Below are 18,066 nucleotides of genomic sequence, written 5' to 3' on the forward strand. Positions count from 1 at the left end.
TCTGTTCAAGACAGAAGAAAAATGGCATGCAAGAAAATTTTGGGCCATGGAAAACCAAATCTCATGGCACTCCAGAAGATCGAGCCTGGGGAGGAGGACACGCTTGATTTCAAAGTCCTCTCTCTCATATGTGAGCTTTTCAGCGACTTGTGAAAGAGGCAAAGTCCTGTCTCAACACCTCGTTCCTAGAGAAGGAAGCTCATATAGAGGGGGTTAAGCAAGCCTGGCAGGAGGCCTGCCCCCCCGACTCAACGCAGGCAGTGAGGATCCAATGTTGAATTGAGGCAGCAGGAGCTTTCTCCAAAAAGCATGGGGTCCCTGAAGCTCGAAGAAGAAGGTAACTTATGGCTCTTGCTCTTGATTGCAGAGCTAACCTACTTAATGCTATCTCTTTGTACCCCACTGACAGTCATCATGTATCTTTCTTACAAGAGACGGAAGATGCCATGAAAGATTACATGAAAGTTACAGAGCTGAAGGTATCAACAGGGTGCAGCTAAAGGAAAAATCGAGACATGGATGGAGACTCCCCCTCTACCGTCGTCTTTTAGTCCTTCAAAACCATGCAGAGAAAAGGAAAGGATCGTGGCTATCCCGGATGATTGAGGTGCTCTCCCAACCGAAGCGACTTTCCCATTGCTAGATGCTCTGTAAAGCATCCCTACTCCATTGTGGGCAATGATGGCCTCCTTGCCAAGTTCTTTCCGGCCACCTTAGCAAGCATGTTGCTAGGATGTATGCGGCTTTGCAAATGAAGTACAGGCAACTCGAACAATGTCTAAAATCGCAAATGAAGGATTTGTTAAGCTAGACCCCAAAGGGGTGAATTGTACATGGAATGGGCTAATGGAAGTTGCTTACAATGCTCAATGTAATCTACAAGCTAATTACAAAAGCACCGACACTCCGAATTAAGCACTTTGCGCTAAAAGTGGTTAATCCCCATCAATATGGGTTGTCCATGGTAGATGCATCCACATTGCAATCCATCCTCAATTTGATGATGTCAATAAATTGGGCTCTTGAGAGATGGCATAGCATTTATGGGTTTGTCCATGGTAGCGCATCCATGATGCAATCCCCAATTTGATGATGCTTATAAATTGAGCTCTAGAGAGATGGCCAATTTGTCTCGATCAATATGGATTTTCATAAAATATATGATCAAGCAAGTTGGCAATTCATATTGGAAGTACCTAACATGCTTGGGTTTGTTAAGTACTTTTGCAAGGTGGTTGTGGCCCTCTCCATCAATAGTACAATAGTGGTAATCATCAACAGTCCCCTCTCTCATGAATTCCAACTTTCTAGATCTATGAGGTAGGGATGCCCACTAGCACGACCACTATTTGCTCTCACCATTGACCCCTTACTAAGAATGATTGAGTATAGGATGCAAGTTGGTGCTTTGAATGGCTTGCAACTCCCTAATGGCTCTCATTTCTGCACCCAACACTTTGTTGATGATAACTCTAATCTTGTGGTAGGTAACAAGGAGATGGTCTTCTATCTATGTTAGCATATTTCATAAGTGATAGGTGCGAACACACTTAGAATCACAATGGCACTTCTTTTCCTCTCTAGGAGGTTTTTTCCCCTCTTGGCTTTCTATGTATGCCTATTTACTTTAGGGCAAGCATACTTAGTTTTGTAAATCTTCTTAATTGATACCTCTCAATACAATTTATGTTGTGCTTTGTCAAGCTTCTTCTTCTCCAAACATTGTGTGCATTCTTACAATCCTAAATCCAACAATGAGTATCAACGAGCTTGAATCTCTTGCATAGTCATTAATATCCTCTATTTGATTTTCTCTAATTAGGATGAGATTGCACGATTTAGGTTTGTTTCAGCTTGTGCTTGTATTATTGCCAATATTGTGTAGGCTATTTCATCACTTTGTACGGATTTTTGATTGAGGTAATTTATGCATATAAGAGTGCTCTTAAGTCTATTTTGTTCTATGCTACATAGTATTGGTTGTTTTTGTGTTTATTTTTCTTTATGTAGACAACTTTTGCATCAAGTACAGTCCTTGGCCATTGTTGGCAACAATGACATATTCCATATTTTGGCTATTAATGATAAGTTGAATTGAAGTAACTATCCACTATGGGCTTGTATGCTATGTCATGTATTGGTTGCAAGAGGGATTTGGAGTTTTGTGCATAGAACTGTGATATATTCTAGTAGTATTCTAAAAGTTGAAAGTATAGAAATAAGTATTGTTAAGGATATTGTGCATAGAACTGTGATATATTCTAGTGGTATTCTAAAAGTTGCAAGTACAGAAATAAGTATTGTTAAGGATATTGCAAGATCTAGTTTTGATAGTTAGAAAGTAAAGAAAAATGTATTTTTTTTTTACTAGTAACCTGAAATGTGCAAATACCAATTTGACAAAAAGGGTTGACAAGGATGAAAAGAAAAATGAGTGCAATACATTGTAGACATTGTAAGCCAAAAGATCATGTCATTAAGGACCATCCTAATTTGACTCTAAAAGAGGCTAATAAGAAAAAGACCAGCGTAGCTTGCAGATGCCTCTCCTTCTAAATCAAAATTTGCAAATGTTGTGTAGGATACAAAGTAGGGATTTAGTGTGCAATGTAGTTAAGATGCTTCTTACATGCTTGTTGTATGTTTGTTGTGGATTTAAATGTATGGTACTTTGGCAATGGTACCACTAAGCATATTACTTCTCAACACATGTGCCCACTTCTTTTGGGTGTGCCCCTAAGGTTAATACTATCACATATGCCAATAAATTATCTTATCATGCTAAAGTAGTTGATAAAATAATGTTGACTACTGCTAATGGTAGTGTTTTCACACTTTCAAGTGCTTCATATATACCAAAGATCAAGAAGAATATGCTATCAATTTTTGTTAACATTGACTTAATTGGTAAGTATGTTGATAATAGATGCATAATTCAAGATTTTTTATATTGTGATATAGTAATTGCATCTCATTCATTATATCATGGGATGCACAAACTCAATAATTATGGTAAATATGTAGAAGACATAACATACATAGTTGTAGCTTTTTGGGTTGTTTCATATGCAAAACTTTCGTGTGCACATTTTGGTCATTTGAATTGGGCTAGTTTGTTGTCTTATAAAAAATTTTGTTGGGAGTAAAAGCGCCTCTGCCTAGCCACCCGTGTATTACTACACTAACAATCACCGCCATTGCACGCTGCAGGTGGCGGGTGCCCATCACCGTCACTTTATTCTTTATTCTTTTAATGACAGTTTGAATAAAGGAAGGCCCGGTCACACATTGTGAGTGTTAGAGTTCCCATTTCTAGTCTCTCCCTTTCTTGCTCTTGTTCTCCCGCCATAGCTCTCGAGTCCAACCTTCGATCCATCGCTCCCTTTCAACTGGTATCAGAGCTTTGCTTTCCGACTCTCGAGCTTGGTTTGTGGCATTCTCAGCATCCCATCGACTCCCTACTTGCATTGGGTCTCCTTCTCGACAGCCATATCTGACTCCTTCGAGCTCCTGTCACTCCTCGGCTTCCCGAGCACCTTCCCGACATTGTTGGGCACCTTCAAGGCATTACATCAGAGGTATTTGATCATTTTCTTCAAGTTTTACTTCAGTTCTCAGGTCTCACAGGCTGTAAACAAGTTGTGGGCAGCCATAGCTCACACCTCTTGGAGCTTCCTTCACCTGGATCTTGCTTCCAATCTATCAAGGCTTGCTGCGGCTTGGTGTAGGCCTTCTTTGGCCCTCATTTGTGCCTACTTTGGGCCCCATTGTTGACACGTGGGACAACAGACCCCCTAGCCAATTCACGTTTTTTTTGCGCCTGTTTCAAAATCTGGCCCAAAAAATCACTCTTTTTGTCATATCTCGGGCATTTGGAACCCAATTCAAGCAAGGTAAGAGTCTAAGTTGGGGTTTTGGCACACTCCAGACGCGATGGTGATGTCGGATTTTCCAAATTCTGATGATAGAATCTTCTGCAACAGATTTTAGGTCTGAGACAACATGTATTTGTATACCTATGCTTGTTTGGGCATGACTACATAACTGGTTTGATGCTTATTGCATCCCGATTGATTGGGGGATTGAAGCTATATGTAATGCTGTGATTTTGGCCTGATTTTGGGGCTGGAAATACACAGTTTATAACAGTAAATGCATGCTGAATAATCTTGGGCTGAAGCTATCTTTCATGCTTTGACATATGCCTATTGGTTCCAGATGTATGTCTTGGGTTATGCTATGATGTATTGATCATCGAGGAACGACTTTGAGCTTGCCATTGAATCCGGATGCTTTTGGAAGCTTGCGCTTATTTTAGCCCTCACTTATTGACATTGGTATATGCTTTGACAATGATGCTTCTTGAGTTTATGCATACCCGTTGCCTATGGCTTGATGCTCATGTCATGGTTGATTACCCTATGCATACGTTGAGCTTGAGTGCTCATTGAAGCTCTACCTTGGATGCATTTTGGATTATCTGGAGTAGTCTTGGATGTTACTTGGATTTTCAGAGTTTAAATTGGGATGTATTTGATTGCTTACATGCTTACGGATGCTCTATCGTCTACATGTTTGGGATGTACTATTGATGTATTGTCTTGGACTTATGTCATTGGCACTGTGTCTTGCCTTGGCTTGAGCTCTTGAGCTCGTACATACGACTTTTGTGCTATTGGGAGCATTCTTGAATGCTTATCAGACATTGAGCAAGCGGTATTTTTATGCATTGAGCCGTTATATGCCATTGAGCAGTTACAGACACTTGAGACTTTGGGACTTCTTACCTTTTGGGATGATACATCATATGTCTTGGTTCACTGTATGTTTATGAGCTAAGTCTCAGTTTTGGATCCGTATCTTTGTGAACTGACACCTACTTGTGTCAAGTTTTGGTAGTGGTAGGAACACTTTGCCCCGTTGCCTGGGGGGTGTGCCTACTCACTGGCAGATGTTTGTATGACATACTTGGGTATTGGATTCACGCTTATCCACCGTCATATGCTTATGCTATGCCCGCATGATGCCGGCTTTGGTCTTGGTAGTATCTGATTGCCTTGGGATCCGATTTTGGCACTGTTAGCTCTCTTTTACTGAAATCTGAAATTTATTATAGCAAGTATATATGTATGGACTGACATGGATTTTTCATGCTGAAACACTCTGAAATGATGTACTTTCACTAGTACTTGGTGGACAACAGCTTTGGTTCCACTTTCTTCGTCATTTTTTCTCGATTTTGGTGATTTTTTGGTCATTTTCTGCAGGTAAACAACAAGCAGTTTTGAACAGTCTATAGTCTTCTAGCCTGCATTATGGCGAGTTCGTCCATTGATCATGCTATTTTCAACATCACTAATCTTGATGGTATGAATTACTCTTATTGGAAGAGCCAGATTTGGCAGGTGTTGGTGCAGAAATCGCAGATCAAACCTTTGAGGTTAAGCAGGCATTCGCCTACAACTATACCAAATGAGGAATGGCTTGAGCTTGATGAGTTATGCAAGTCCACCATTGTATTGTCTCTCACAGAATAGGTTTACTACAATGTATTTGAGGAAGAACAGAGTGCATGGAAGTTGTGGGATAAAATCAAGAATCTCTATGACAAGAAAAGTCCAGTGACTCAAATGTATTGGCTAAAGTAGCTTATGGATCTACGCATGAAGGAGAATGTGACTATGTTTGCTCACTTGAGCCAATTCCATGCTATACTCAAGAAATTGACTTCGCAGGACATCACTTTTACAGAGGATGTCACTCCTCTTTTCTTGCTTGGTACTCTTAATGAGTCATGGGATGTATTCCGCACTGCATTATGTGCCTCTATTGCTACCTTGAAATCATCTGATGTTGAGAGTGCTCTTCTACAAGAAGAGGTTAACCATAAGAATTTGGATGCCTCTCGTGTGTCGCATGCTATGATAGTTAGAGGCAAGAATGATGGATATGGAAAGCATGGCAGTGGCAGTGGCCGTGGACGGGATTCTCAAAAGTCTCGGTCCAAGTCTCGTGGGAAGTCACGTAGCAAATCCCGTGGCAGGAATGTAGATGTTACTTGTCACCATTGTGGGAAAAAAGGCCATATTAGGCCACAATGCCATGAATTGCGCAATGAAAGGCGCAAAGATAAGGAGAAAGACAAAGTGCAGGATAAGTATTTTGATCACAGCATAGTGCCTGCAAAGTCCAATGCTAAAATTGAAGAGATCAATGTTATGTAACCTGAGGATGTTGATGATGATGATGATTATATCCTTATAGCTTCTTCTAGTGCTTCATAGATGACAGAGATACACAATATGTATGCACAGTGTTGGCTCTTGGACTTAGGTACATCCTTTCGTGACACCTTGCCGAGAGTGGTTTCATTCATACCGTACTGTTTCAGGTATTGTGCGCTTAGGTGATGACAACTCTCTTGATATTGTGGGCATTGGTGATGTTAGACTGTAGTTTCCTTCTGGCAGTAGTTTTGTTATGCAGGATGTACGTCATGTACCTCCTTTGACATGCAATCTCATGTCAGTTGGACAGCTTGATGACGTAGGTTATCATGTATCTTTTGGAGACTCTGCATGGAAGATCACTCGTGGTAGACTTGTGATTGCGAGAGGTGCCAAGGCTGGCAGTCTCTACCCCTTGATTGTATTAGCTTCTTACCTTGATCATGTTTTGTCTGTGGGTTCTATCCCATATGTATCTCTTTGGCATGCCCGTTTGGGCCATATGTCTTTGAAGGGAATAAAAATGCTTTCTGGTTTGCAGTACTTACCGCCCCTTAATTATGCATGTTTTGATTCATGTGAGCATTGTCTTTATGGCAGACAGACTAGGTCTACGCATAAGAAGTTTGGTAGGCCACGCATGAGTGAGCCCTTGGCATTAGTACATTCGGATGTCTATGGGCCCATGCCTTATCAGTCTATGGGTGGTGCAAAGTATTTTGTTACATTCATAGATGATTTTTCACGGAAAGTTTGGGCTTACCCCATTAAGCTAAAATCCGATGTCTTGGCTGTTTCAGATATGACTTGCATTGGTTGAGAACCAGTTTGGGTATAGGCTAAAATGCCTAAGGACAGATAATGGGGGTGAGTATGTCTCATGTGCTTTTGAGCAGTTATGTGATGAGAGGGGTATTAAGCGTTAGTTGACCGCCCCCTACAACCCCCCAGAAGTTTGGCTGAGCGGATGAATAGAACCATCCAGGAGCGTGTACATAGTATGCTTAGTCATGCAGGCCTACCACAGAGCTTTTGGACTGAGGCAGTTAGTACAATTGTGCATGTCATAAACATATCACCTTCTAGTGGTTTGGATTTCTAGGTTGCAGAGGAGGTATGGACTAGAAACCCCCCTCTTATGCGCATCTCCATGTCTTTGGATGTGAGGCATTTTGCCATGTGCCTAGGGACAAGAGAAGTAAGCTGGATCCCAAGAGTGTTAAATGAATTTTCATTGGTTATGGGGATGCAGGCGAGATGGGTTACCGTCTTTGGGATCCGTAGAGACGGTAACCCATCTCTGGGATCCGCAGGCGAGATGGGTTACTGTCTTTGGGATCCGCAAGCGCGGAAAGTCATCCACAGTCATGATATAGTCTTCCATGAAGACAAGATGCATAGGCAGCCTGAGAGAGTTGTTGAGATCTGCAGGGTCATATTTTAGGAGGAGTCGAGAGCTCCTGCACATCCAGTTGGATAGCCTACAGCTGCAGTAGATGCTCATGGTCAGGGCGTTGGACAGGCAGCTGGGCAGGTAGCAGAGCCTGCGGTCTACTAGAGACAGACATCCACCAGATAGATTTCAGCCCTTGATGCATTATGTCTTGGTTACAGATGCAGGAGAGCCTTCACTTATGATGAGGCTATGTGCAGGGGTGACAGTCACTCCTGGGAGAGGGCTATGCAGTCTGAGATAGACTCCATGCATAAGAATGACACTTGGGATTTGGTTTCCTTGCCTACGGGCAAGAAGGCTTTGCCATGCAAGTGGGTGTACAAGCTAAAAAGTACCCCTGGACACCCCAAGCCGGCATACAAGGCTAGATAGGTAGTAAAGGGTTTTAAGCAAGAGCATGGTGTGGACTTTGATGAGGTCTTTTCTCCTATGGTTAAGATGACCACCCTGCGCTTAGTCTTGGCTTTGGTTGCTCAGCTTGACTTGGATTTATACTAGATGGATGTCAAGTCGGCTTTCTTACATGGGGACTTGCATGATGAGATTTATATGGAGCAGCCTAAGGGCTTTGCAGAACCTGGCAGGCAACACCTAGTGTGCAAATTGAAGAAAAGTCTTTATGGCTTGAAATAGGCACCTAGGGAGTGGTATTATAAGTTTGATGCCTTTATGTAGTCACAGGGCTACAGCCGGAGTGCCATGGATCCGTGTCTTTATACGAAGAAAGCCCGTGATGGTTCTTTATTGATTTTGGTACTCTATGTGGATGATATGCTGATAGTCAGGGAAAGCTCATGATGAGCTAGATGCTCTTAAGGCTCAGCTTAAGAAGAGCTTTGAGATGAAAGATCTGGGACAGGCCGCTCACATACTTGGTATGCGCATTAGACGCGACATGCATCAGTGACTCCTCTACTTGTCACATAGGGAGTACATTCATAAAGTCCTTGAGTGCTTCCGCATGCAGGACGTAAAGCCTATTGGCTATCCATTGGCTTCTTATGTGAAGGTATCACAGGTTGATTTTCCGCCACAGAGATAGATGAGCAGAGGGCCGAGATGGCCAAGATTCCTTATGCATCCGCAGTGGGCAGTCTTATGTATGCCATGATAGCCACTCGTCCAGATATTGCCTTTGCAGTTGGTGTTGTGGCACGCTATATGGCTACACCTGGAAAGAAGCATTGGGATGCCGTGAGGGGTATCATGAGGTACTTGAAGGGCACTATAGATGTGTGCATATGCTATGGCAGCCAGGATACAAGAGTCATGGGGTGCACTGACTCTGATTATGCAGGGCATACAGATAGTAGGAAGTCCACTTCCGGCTATGTATTCACCTATGTTGGAGGTGCTGTTTCTTGGATGTCCAGGGTGCAAAAATGCATGGCACTTTCTACTACAGAGGCCGAGTATGTTGCAGCCACTGAGGCTTGCAAGGAGGCCATTTGATTGGGTCGTTTAGTTGCTGACCTTGGTATTGATGCTATCCCTACACTGTATTCGGATTCTATGAGTGCTATTCAGTTAGCCAAGAATCCAGACTTTTATGCGAAGACGAAACACATTGAGGTGAGGTATCACTTCATACGTGGGGTCGTTGAGGACAAGTCTGTTGATCTTGTCAAGATCTCGACTGACCAGAATCTTGCATATCTGCTCATGAAAAGCCTCTCTATAGAGCGCTTTGCCTTTCTTAGGAGGTTGATGGGCGTGGATGAGATGACGTCTTTCCTCATCCTGTTGTACATGTGTACATGTTGTACTGTCTTTTTTCTTTTTCTTTTCACTCCTCATTGGGGTAGATTCACCTTTAAGTGGGAGGTTGTTGGGGGTAAAGGCGCCTCTGCCTAGCCGCCCGTGTATTACTACACTGACAGTCACTGCCACTGTACACTGCAGGTGGCAGGTGCCCGTCACATCACTTTATTCTTTATTCTTTTAGTGACAATTTGAATAAAGGAGGGCCCGGTCACACATTGTGACTGTTGGAGTTCCCATTTCTAGTCTCTCCCTTTCTTGCTCTTGCTCTCACGCCATAGCTCTCGAGTCCAACCTTTGATCCGTCACTCCCTTTCAAATTTGACATGGTATATTGATTGCCTCTCCTCGAGGGACTTGCAAAACACATTTGAGAGGGCTACATATTGGGTAAAATGCAACATGCTTCCTTTCTAAAAGATGGTTCAGTGGATGAGAGTTGTTTGCAACTTGCAACTTATATATAGTATTATTTGTGGTTCAATGCAACCACTGTCTTTTGGAAACTACTTGTATTTTGTGACTTTCATGGATGATTACTATAGGTATGCATGGATATATGCTTTGAAATCTAACTTTGAATTGTTTTTACACTTCAATAAGATTATAGACACAATTAATTTTTTTGAGAATGAAAAGTGGGGACTCTCCATTCTAAATCAAGAGGGGGAGTATATATTTAGGGAGTTTAACATATATATGGTTGGATGTGTAATAAAATATCAATGCATAGTACCATATACACCACAAAGAAGTGGTGTAGCTAAGATAGAGAACATATCTCTCATGGAGATGGCACAATGCATGATTAAACATCAAGCTTTGCTATATAGTTTTTGGCTTGAGGCTATTTTATGTACAACTTATGTAGTCATCATGTATCCCACCAAGACATTGTAGTCTATCACTTTGTATGAGGCTTGGCATAGTAAAGAGCCATCTATTGGTCATTTGTGTGTTTTTGATTGCTTAGAATACACATTAATAATAGTGAAACAATGAAAAAAGTTAGATGACAAGGCAGTACAATGCATATTTGGTAGTTATAGTACTAAAGGAAAATGTTAGCCATATCATCCGCAAACTATGCATATTTTGGTAAGTTGTGATGTTGCCTTAGTGAAAGATGTTGTTCAACCTTTACTTTCACTATGATACTTTATTGTCTCTTTTTGAAAAATCACATACAATGACAAATGAGGTAGTTTTTTAGCCTATACAGGTTTCCTAGGGTGAAGCCAAATTGTGATGGAAAATGTATTGCTTCAATAATGCAATGTCGAAAGGGTCAAGGACTTATGATCCTTGCAAGGATCCTGACTTTTACAAAGTTGTCTTAGTCCTTGCAAGGACTCTCAACCCCTCAAGGTTGTTCCACCAGTTGACTAGTATTCGAGGCTATCCATCCCTAATTAACGATGCGGATCACAAAGCTCTATATCATATCATAGATTGTCAAGGGATTTACATGCTTAGAGCTTGCTAAGCTTCTTTGCCTAGCAATAATGCACTCAGCCTTTTTCACCACTTAGCTCTCAACCCTAGATATTAAGTAGTGCCCTTTTAGATTTATCTCAAATACTCAAGCATTCCCATTGGATCTTGGGGTGAGTCCAAATACCAATGGCTTCATTGGACCTGCGGATCCAAAAGACATATATCCTTTTCCTATTATTCCCACAAATCCAATAGCCATATATCCTCTTTTTCAATCATAATGTAAACATGTTGGCAAAGGAATACAATTCAATTAATAAACAAATTTAGCTAAAGCAACACTTTAAACGTAAATAAAAATAATTAAATATAAAGTAAATAATTCAAACCCAATTATCACAACTCGATACAATATGGTCTACATCCTTGATGTCATCTTCTAAGTTATTCATTGGAGCTTCTTCCTCAAGTTCTTGAGAAGTACATTCTCTTAAAGACCTCCTTTCCTTCATGGCATCTCTTAGGGGCCATTTTTTAGAGTAAATTTGATAGAGATTTTGCACAATTATGGAGAAATAGAGAAAAGGCTAGGTGAATTTTGATAGAGTTTATGCGTGATTTTAGAGAAGAGAAAAAAAGCTTGGTGGATGTCAATAAAGCTTCTACATGATTGAGGACTAGGGAGAAAAATCTTAACGGATTTTGGTAAAGCTTTTCCACAATTGCGATAGAGAGAGTAAAAGCTTTGTGGATTTTTATAGACCTTCCACGTACATGCGGAGAAGAGGAGAGAAGCTTGATGGATTTCGACAGAGCTTTTGTGCATGTGTAGAGAAGAGGAGAGAAGCTCAATGGATTTCGGTAGAGCTTCCGTGTACTTATGAAGAAGAGAAGAGAATCTCAAGGGATTTCTATTGAGTTTCCACGCACGTGTGGAGAAGAGGTAAGAAGCTTGATAGATTTTGACACAACTCTTGTGCACTTGTGGAGAAGAGGGAATAAGCTTGATGGATTTTGGTAGAACTTTAGTGTAAGTGTGGAGAATAGGAAGAAGCTAAGTGGATTTCAATTGAGTTTTCGTGCAAGTGTGGAGAAGAGGGGAAAAAAGCTAAGACAAAGAGTTTCTCTCTAGCTTCAGGCCCATGCCCATAGAGTGGCATTTCCTCTAAGAGAGTTGTGTGTCTCTTAGGCTACCCATGGGCTGTTTATATAGATATAGAGGAAAGCTCACCTTAAGCTTGAAGCAAGCTATTTTGAGTAGCTTACCTCAAATTAGTGACCATCTAGTATGAATTTAGGAGTCCAAGGAAAGCAAAATTGTGGCCTTTTCACACATATGCAACAGTGTAGCTTGTGCATAAAAATTTTTGTGCCCTGGACAAAACTTAAAGAAATTATAACTTTTGATCTAGAACATAGAATTTGGATTAATTTGAAACATTGTGATTATCATGACAATCTCTACAACCTTATCATTTCATTTCATCTTTTTGAAAAAATTCAAAAGGCTAAACTTTAATGTCCATGTTCTCCCATTAGAAACTCCTATCAATATGTCAAAAAAATTAATAAACCAAGTCACTTTTCTTATTGCTTATCTATGTCTTATGCCTAAATTATGTGTAAAACCTTGTATAATGGGATAACAAAAAGAAGTTGCTTTTATATGTTCTCATAGTGTGGTACTATGCTTTGCCAATTAGATAGCTAAAACAAACTCGTCAAGGAAAGTGGAAGGCCTCAATCCTGATGATTAAAAATCTATAAATAGGTGGAGCTGATTAGTCATGTAACTTTTCTAAACACTCGATAGAGCTATTAGAATACGATCCCCCAATTTGGTAGGATAGCCAAATGACTTGACATTCTTTTAGGGGATCATAGTGTAATTGAGGTGGCCATGGAAGTCTAAAGACAACTCTACTCTCTTTGAACCAAGCATGGTATTAGCCCACTCTCACCTTTGATTGGTTACAAAGCAACCCTTCTTAGGTGGGCATTAGATTGTTGTTTAGGAGATCTTTGTAGTGATCCTTTGAGTTGAGGCCTTAACGTTTTGCTAGGAGGTAGAATTTACTTGACCAACTAAGTCTATGCATTTAGATTGGGTCCAAAAGGTGCTACTCATGGAAACATGTCTAAGCAATTGCTAAACATTGACTCCTCTAGCTTAGAAAGGGGTGGGTATGTCACATCATGTTTTTTCAATTGCAAGACCCTTTAGGAGTAGGCTTTTGTTTCTATGGAACACATAGGAAAGTAAGATTGAGCTCTTGGAACTAGATGTTCCCTATGTTGGTCAACTTAAACTCAAACTAGTGTGGAGCTTAAACTATAAAGAATGCCCAAATGTAGCAAACAAAGAATAGATGTTAAAACTAAGTCAAGGGAAGGGATTATATGTGGATATGGTCAATGTAGATGAGCAAAACAGAGGCACACATAATGACATGGAAAAGATGCCCAATGAAAAGTATAAAGGTTGGATAGAAACTAAAGGTTAGAAAGGGAAATAACCATTAGCAAGAAAAAGGCAATGATCCCAAACAATACCTAGATCAAACCACTAAGGATAAAAAATCATTGGAACAAAAAAGCAACACCTAGATATACCAAAGGCAAAGCCAACTCCTTTACTCAACTCAACAAAGTCCCTTTAGAACACTTGTGTTGAGCTACTAGCACACTTAAACAATGGGATATGAGTGGAGCTCCTATTATTTTACAAGTTCAAGCTCCTTTGATTGAATTGTTCTCACCTAGTCGCTCTACTCTCCTCTCCAAACCATTAGTTCACAAGAAAGCAAGAAAATCAAATGTTTTTGAGGTTGTAGTAGACACATCCCTTATTCCCTTCATTGTAGTCAGCTCGATCCAAAGCTTGAGACACGGACTTATGTTACTTGGATAGCCTTCTCTGCTACAAGAGCAGCAGCAGCAGTAGAGCAGCAGCATTAGTAGTAGTAGTAAGAGAAGAAGAAGAAGAAGAAGAAGAAGAAGAAGAAGAAGAAGAAGAAGAAGAAGAAGAAGAAGAAGAAGAAGAAGAAGAAGAAGAAGAAGAAGAAGAAGAAGAAGAAGAAGAAGAAGAAGAAGAAGAAGAAGAAGAAGAAGAAGAAGAAGAAGAAGAAGAAGAAGAAGAAGAAGAAGAAGTAGTAGTAGTAGTAGCAGTGGTGGTGGTGGTGGTGGTGGTGGTGGTGGTGGTGGTGGTGGTGGTGGTGGTGGTGGTGGTGGTGGTGGTGGTGGTGGTGGTGGTAGTGGTAGTGGTAGTGGTAGTGGTAGTGGTAGTGGTAGTGGTAGTGGTAGTGGTAGTGGTGGTAGTAGTAGTGGTGGTAGTGGTGGTAGTAGTGGTAGTAGTAGTAGTAGAAGAAGTCAAGAATGTTTTACCCTTGTGCCTCACACTCCCAACCTCTCTCTCTCTCAATCTCAATGGAAAGAAAATAATAACATGAGCAAGAGAGAAAGAAGCTTTAGTGCACACATAAGTACAAGCCTTTCATTGTTTTTCCAAGCTTATACACACGAACAATTTTCGAGGAATTCTATTTTATATTAGGTGGCCATTTGTGGGTTGGATCCTTGAATGGCCTTTTGGTCTTGAGACTCTTGCTATAGGATCACTATGTCCTTCCTAAATTTCTATGGAACTCTTTAATAACTTGCACAATTTATGCTTGATGACCCTTGAAATGGAACTTTGATTCTAGGATCATTATATCCTCCCTAAATTTCTATGGAACTCTTTTTAACAACTTGCATAGGCGTATGCTCGGTGAGCTGTGTAATGGATTACATCATGACTAATTAATCATTTGAGGGCATTCTAACAATTTGATGCCATTGGGATTCATCCTTACATGTCTTATTCACTAATGTTCTCTTTTGGTTGCTGCTCTATTTTTCATTCACTTCTTTTGCTACTACCATGGGTTAACATTACACTCCCTTAGATGATGACCAATCTCCTTGGTACCTAGCATCATTGTGTAAAGCACCATACAAGGAATGACCTCTTAATGTCTGAAAAAGATGAGGTGCTTCTTGATGAAGGTATACAACTCGTGATGGTTGAGGAACTGGACCTCCAAGGACTAGTCATGTGAGGCAGAGATGATCGTGTCAGAGTCAATGATTGGGTTGGGGATGGAGGTGACATAGTCCTTGTGGCCCTTGAGGGTGGCTTTCTCAATGGCTTTGAACTACAATATTTCTTTGATTCTCTCTTGGGTTCACATTGATTCTTTGATATACTTGCAATGATAATCACATGCACTCCCACATGTGCGATCAGAGTTAGTAGCAACCCAAGGTATTATTCCACACTTGAGGACTTGATTGGTGCATCCTTGTTGGTGCATTGCATCACTTGGCATGATAGGTCTACAACCAAAGTCTAGGTGTCCTATCCTTGATGTGCATTGGGACAGTGAAGTGGAGAGAGGGGCCCTCGTATAGCCTAGGTGTAGCATGCATGTTCATGCAACTTTTGTCCTTCCTTTTTCTTATTTTTCCTTTTTAAAATATTTTAATATTTTTTATTTTTCTCTCTTTTACTATTTTTAAAATTTCATTTGTGATTATAAACCTATAGTTAGAGTCAGTCACATAGACTCCATCACTAAGGCATAAGGTGTACTTTGGTAGCAAATCAAGAAGGCAAACATGCATAGAAAACAAGGCAAGAACTATAGTATATGGGCAAGCCTTCACCAAAGCGAACTTGAGAGCAATGGGTGCCTTGAATGTGCAACAATCCACCCGCAAGCTCGTAGTAGACCAATGGAGGTGGCACCAACAACAAAAAAAACCAAAGGGACTAGAATAGTAACCAGTAACCAAAAACAAAATTAAACAAATCTCATGTTGGGCATCAAGGAGTCCCTCCTAGAGGACAATGAAGAGAGGGAGAATGGTTGATAAAGTTTCAATCAGAACTAGAGCAAAGAGTAGAAAGCTTGCACAAAGGTAAAGAAAAAGTTGTGGAGGAAGGCTTGAGTATCATAGATGTTGTGGCAGCTTTATAGGCCCTCCAATCCAACATTCAAGAATTGAAGAAGGAGATGGCGGTTGAGAAGCCACCTTGGGAGGAGGACAGTGGTAGGCTAATAGGCCCACCAATCAGCAAGAGTATGGATGACATCCAATTGCATGACAAAGGGAGGCCATAGTGGCTCCCCAATCAACAAGAGTAGCGAAGATATCTAGTCACGTGACAAAGAGAGGCCACATTTCCTTAGAGAGCCTATGTGAGACGTTACAAAGTGAGAAAGCTTCAACCGTTCATGCAAAACTGAGCTATAAGTAAAACTAGATGAAACCACAAAGAATCATGAAAGGCTCACCATCTAGTCTATTCAACTTTAAAGAGAGCTAAAGAAGAAATTAGAGAAGGAGAAAGATTTAGAAATCAAGAATAGGAAAGTGGAAAGCAAAAGCAAAGAGTTTGAAAAAAAGGGAAGAGAGGTAGAAAGTAGAGACAAGTTGCTTGAGGTCAAGTTTAGAGAGTTGGAGAAAAGAAGAGAGGAGACCTAATAAGAAGACGAGGAATTAGAAGATAAGACAAGATAACCAGAGGAAAAGGTCAATGATGCTAAGACAACATATGAGAAGTTGAAGTAGAAAATTAGACAACTAGAGGAAAAGTACAAGGAGATTGAGGAAAAGGAGAAGGCTAACATAAGAACAAGTAGGAAGATGAAAGATGCAAGGAAATGGAGAAGAAGAGTGGTAAACTAGAAGGATTACAAGCTTGAGTGGGAAATCTAGAGGTATTCCAATGGGAGGACCAGGGGTCCTAGAGAGTTGTAAAGCAAGAAAGGCCAAACATGAGAATCTCACCCAGAAGCTCATGGATAGCCAAGACAAATATGATCAGTTGGGCCTTGCTTTCATTGGCTTTCCAATGGTCTATGAGAAAACCCTTAAAAGGGTGATCTAAGGGGTGGAAAAGAAAATTGAATGTGCCCAAGTTGAGATTGTTTATGGCATTGGACATGTCAAATGTCCTATTCCAAGAAAGCATGTTTAGGGAACAAGTGTCTATGGTCAAGCATGTGCTCGAAATGTAGAAAGAGATCTATCATCAAGCAATCCCCACTCTAACCAATATTCTTGTCACTTATTTTGATGACCTAAAGGCCCAATTGAGATTTGCAAATATCACACTATAGAAGTATGATTTTTGGGAAAAATCAAAGCTAACATATGAGTTGACAAGAGGGAGGATGGAGGTCCATTTGTTCATGCATGGATATGATGATGACAATATTAGACATATGGGCTTTTGGACTAGCTACTTCCCTCCTTGATCACAAAATTCTACCCACAGATAGAGGATGGAGAAGAGCCACTAGCCAAAGGAATGGCAACTATTGAAACGGTTCGTCTCCTAGATTGTGATGAAGAAGAACCATAACAGGCACCATAAGAGAGAAAGATGACACAAGAGCAAAGAGAGGTGTGCAAGGGGATGGCCAATGTGCTAAAAGCACCCACACAAAGAGTAGAGGATCCCCTCTCAACATGTCACAGCCTCCCATGTACTAGAAGAAGGGGAAGTGCGAGAAAAAACCATTCAACCACTATGATGAAAGGCATAGAGCTGGCGTATTGAAATGGAAGTCATTAAAGGATGTTTTTTTGGAAAAAGAAAGTCATCTTGTACAAAGGGAAACTAAACACAAAAGTAAACTTGGCAAGGAGAAGTTCAAGATAATAAAACTTTGCTAAATCTTTAGAGGGTCAATTGTCAATTGTTCTTCTTAGTTTTCTTCAGATTACTAATTTGGGAAAATTTCTTCACCATGCACTTTTTTATTATGCATGTAGCTAGTAGAATCTTCTAACATTGGCAAATCCAAGGGCAAGAAGAAGACGGAGCGATCATCCCCTAAACACCTTGATATCATACAAGGACAAAAGAATGCTAATAAGATCCTTCACACTAGAATAGTAATGGAACATTGAGCCGTAGTCCATGCTTAGCATAAGCGAGCTAAAGTACAACATAATAGCCAACCTAAAAAATTTTATTGCTAGCAGCCCAGTAGTGTAGCAATGGATTGTCAAATGTGGGCTAGAATGGTGTGTTGAAGCCATGGTATCCAAGGCCCAATTGAGAGAATGCATAGCCTTCGTTCATGACTATGAACTAGACTCTAGATAGGCCATTGTTTTCTTCATTACCAA

The sequence above is a fragment of the Lygodium microphyllum genome, chromosome 21, assembly GCF_053477565.2.
Source record: "Lygodium microphyllum isolate KBCC chromosome 21, Lygodium_microphyllum_v1.1.10, whole genome shotgun sequence".
NCBI classification, from domain to species: domain Eukaryota; kingdom Viridiplantae; phylum Streptophyta; class Polypodiopsida; order Schizaeales; family Lygodiaceae; genus Lygodium; species Lygodium microphyllum.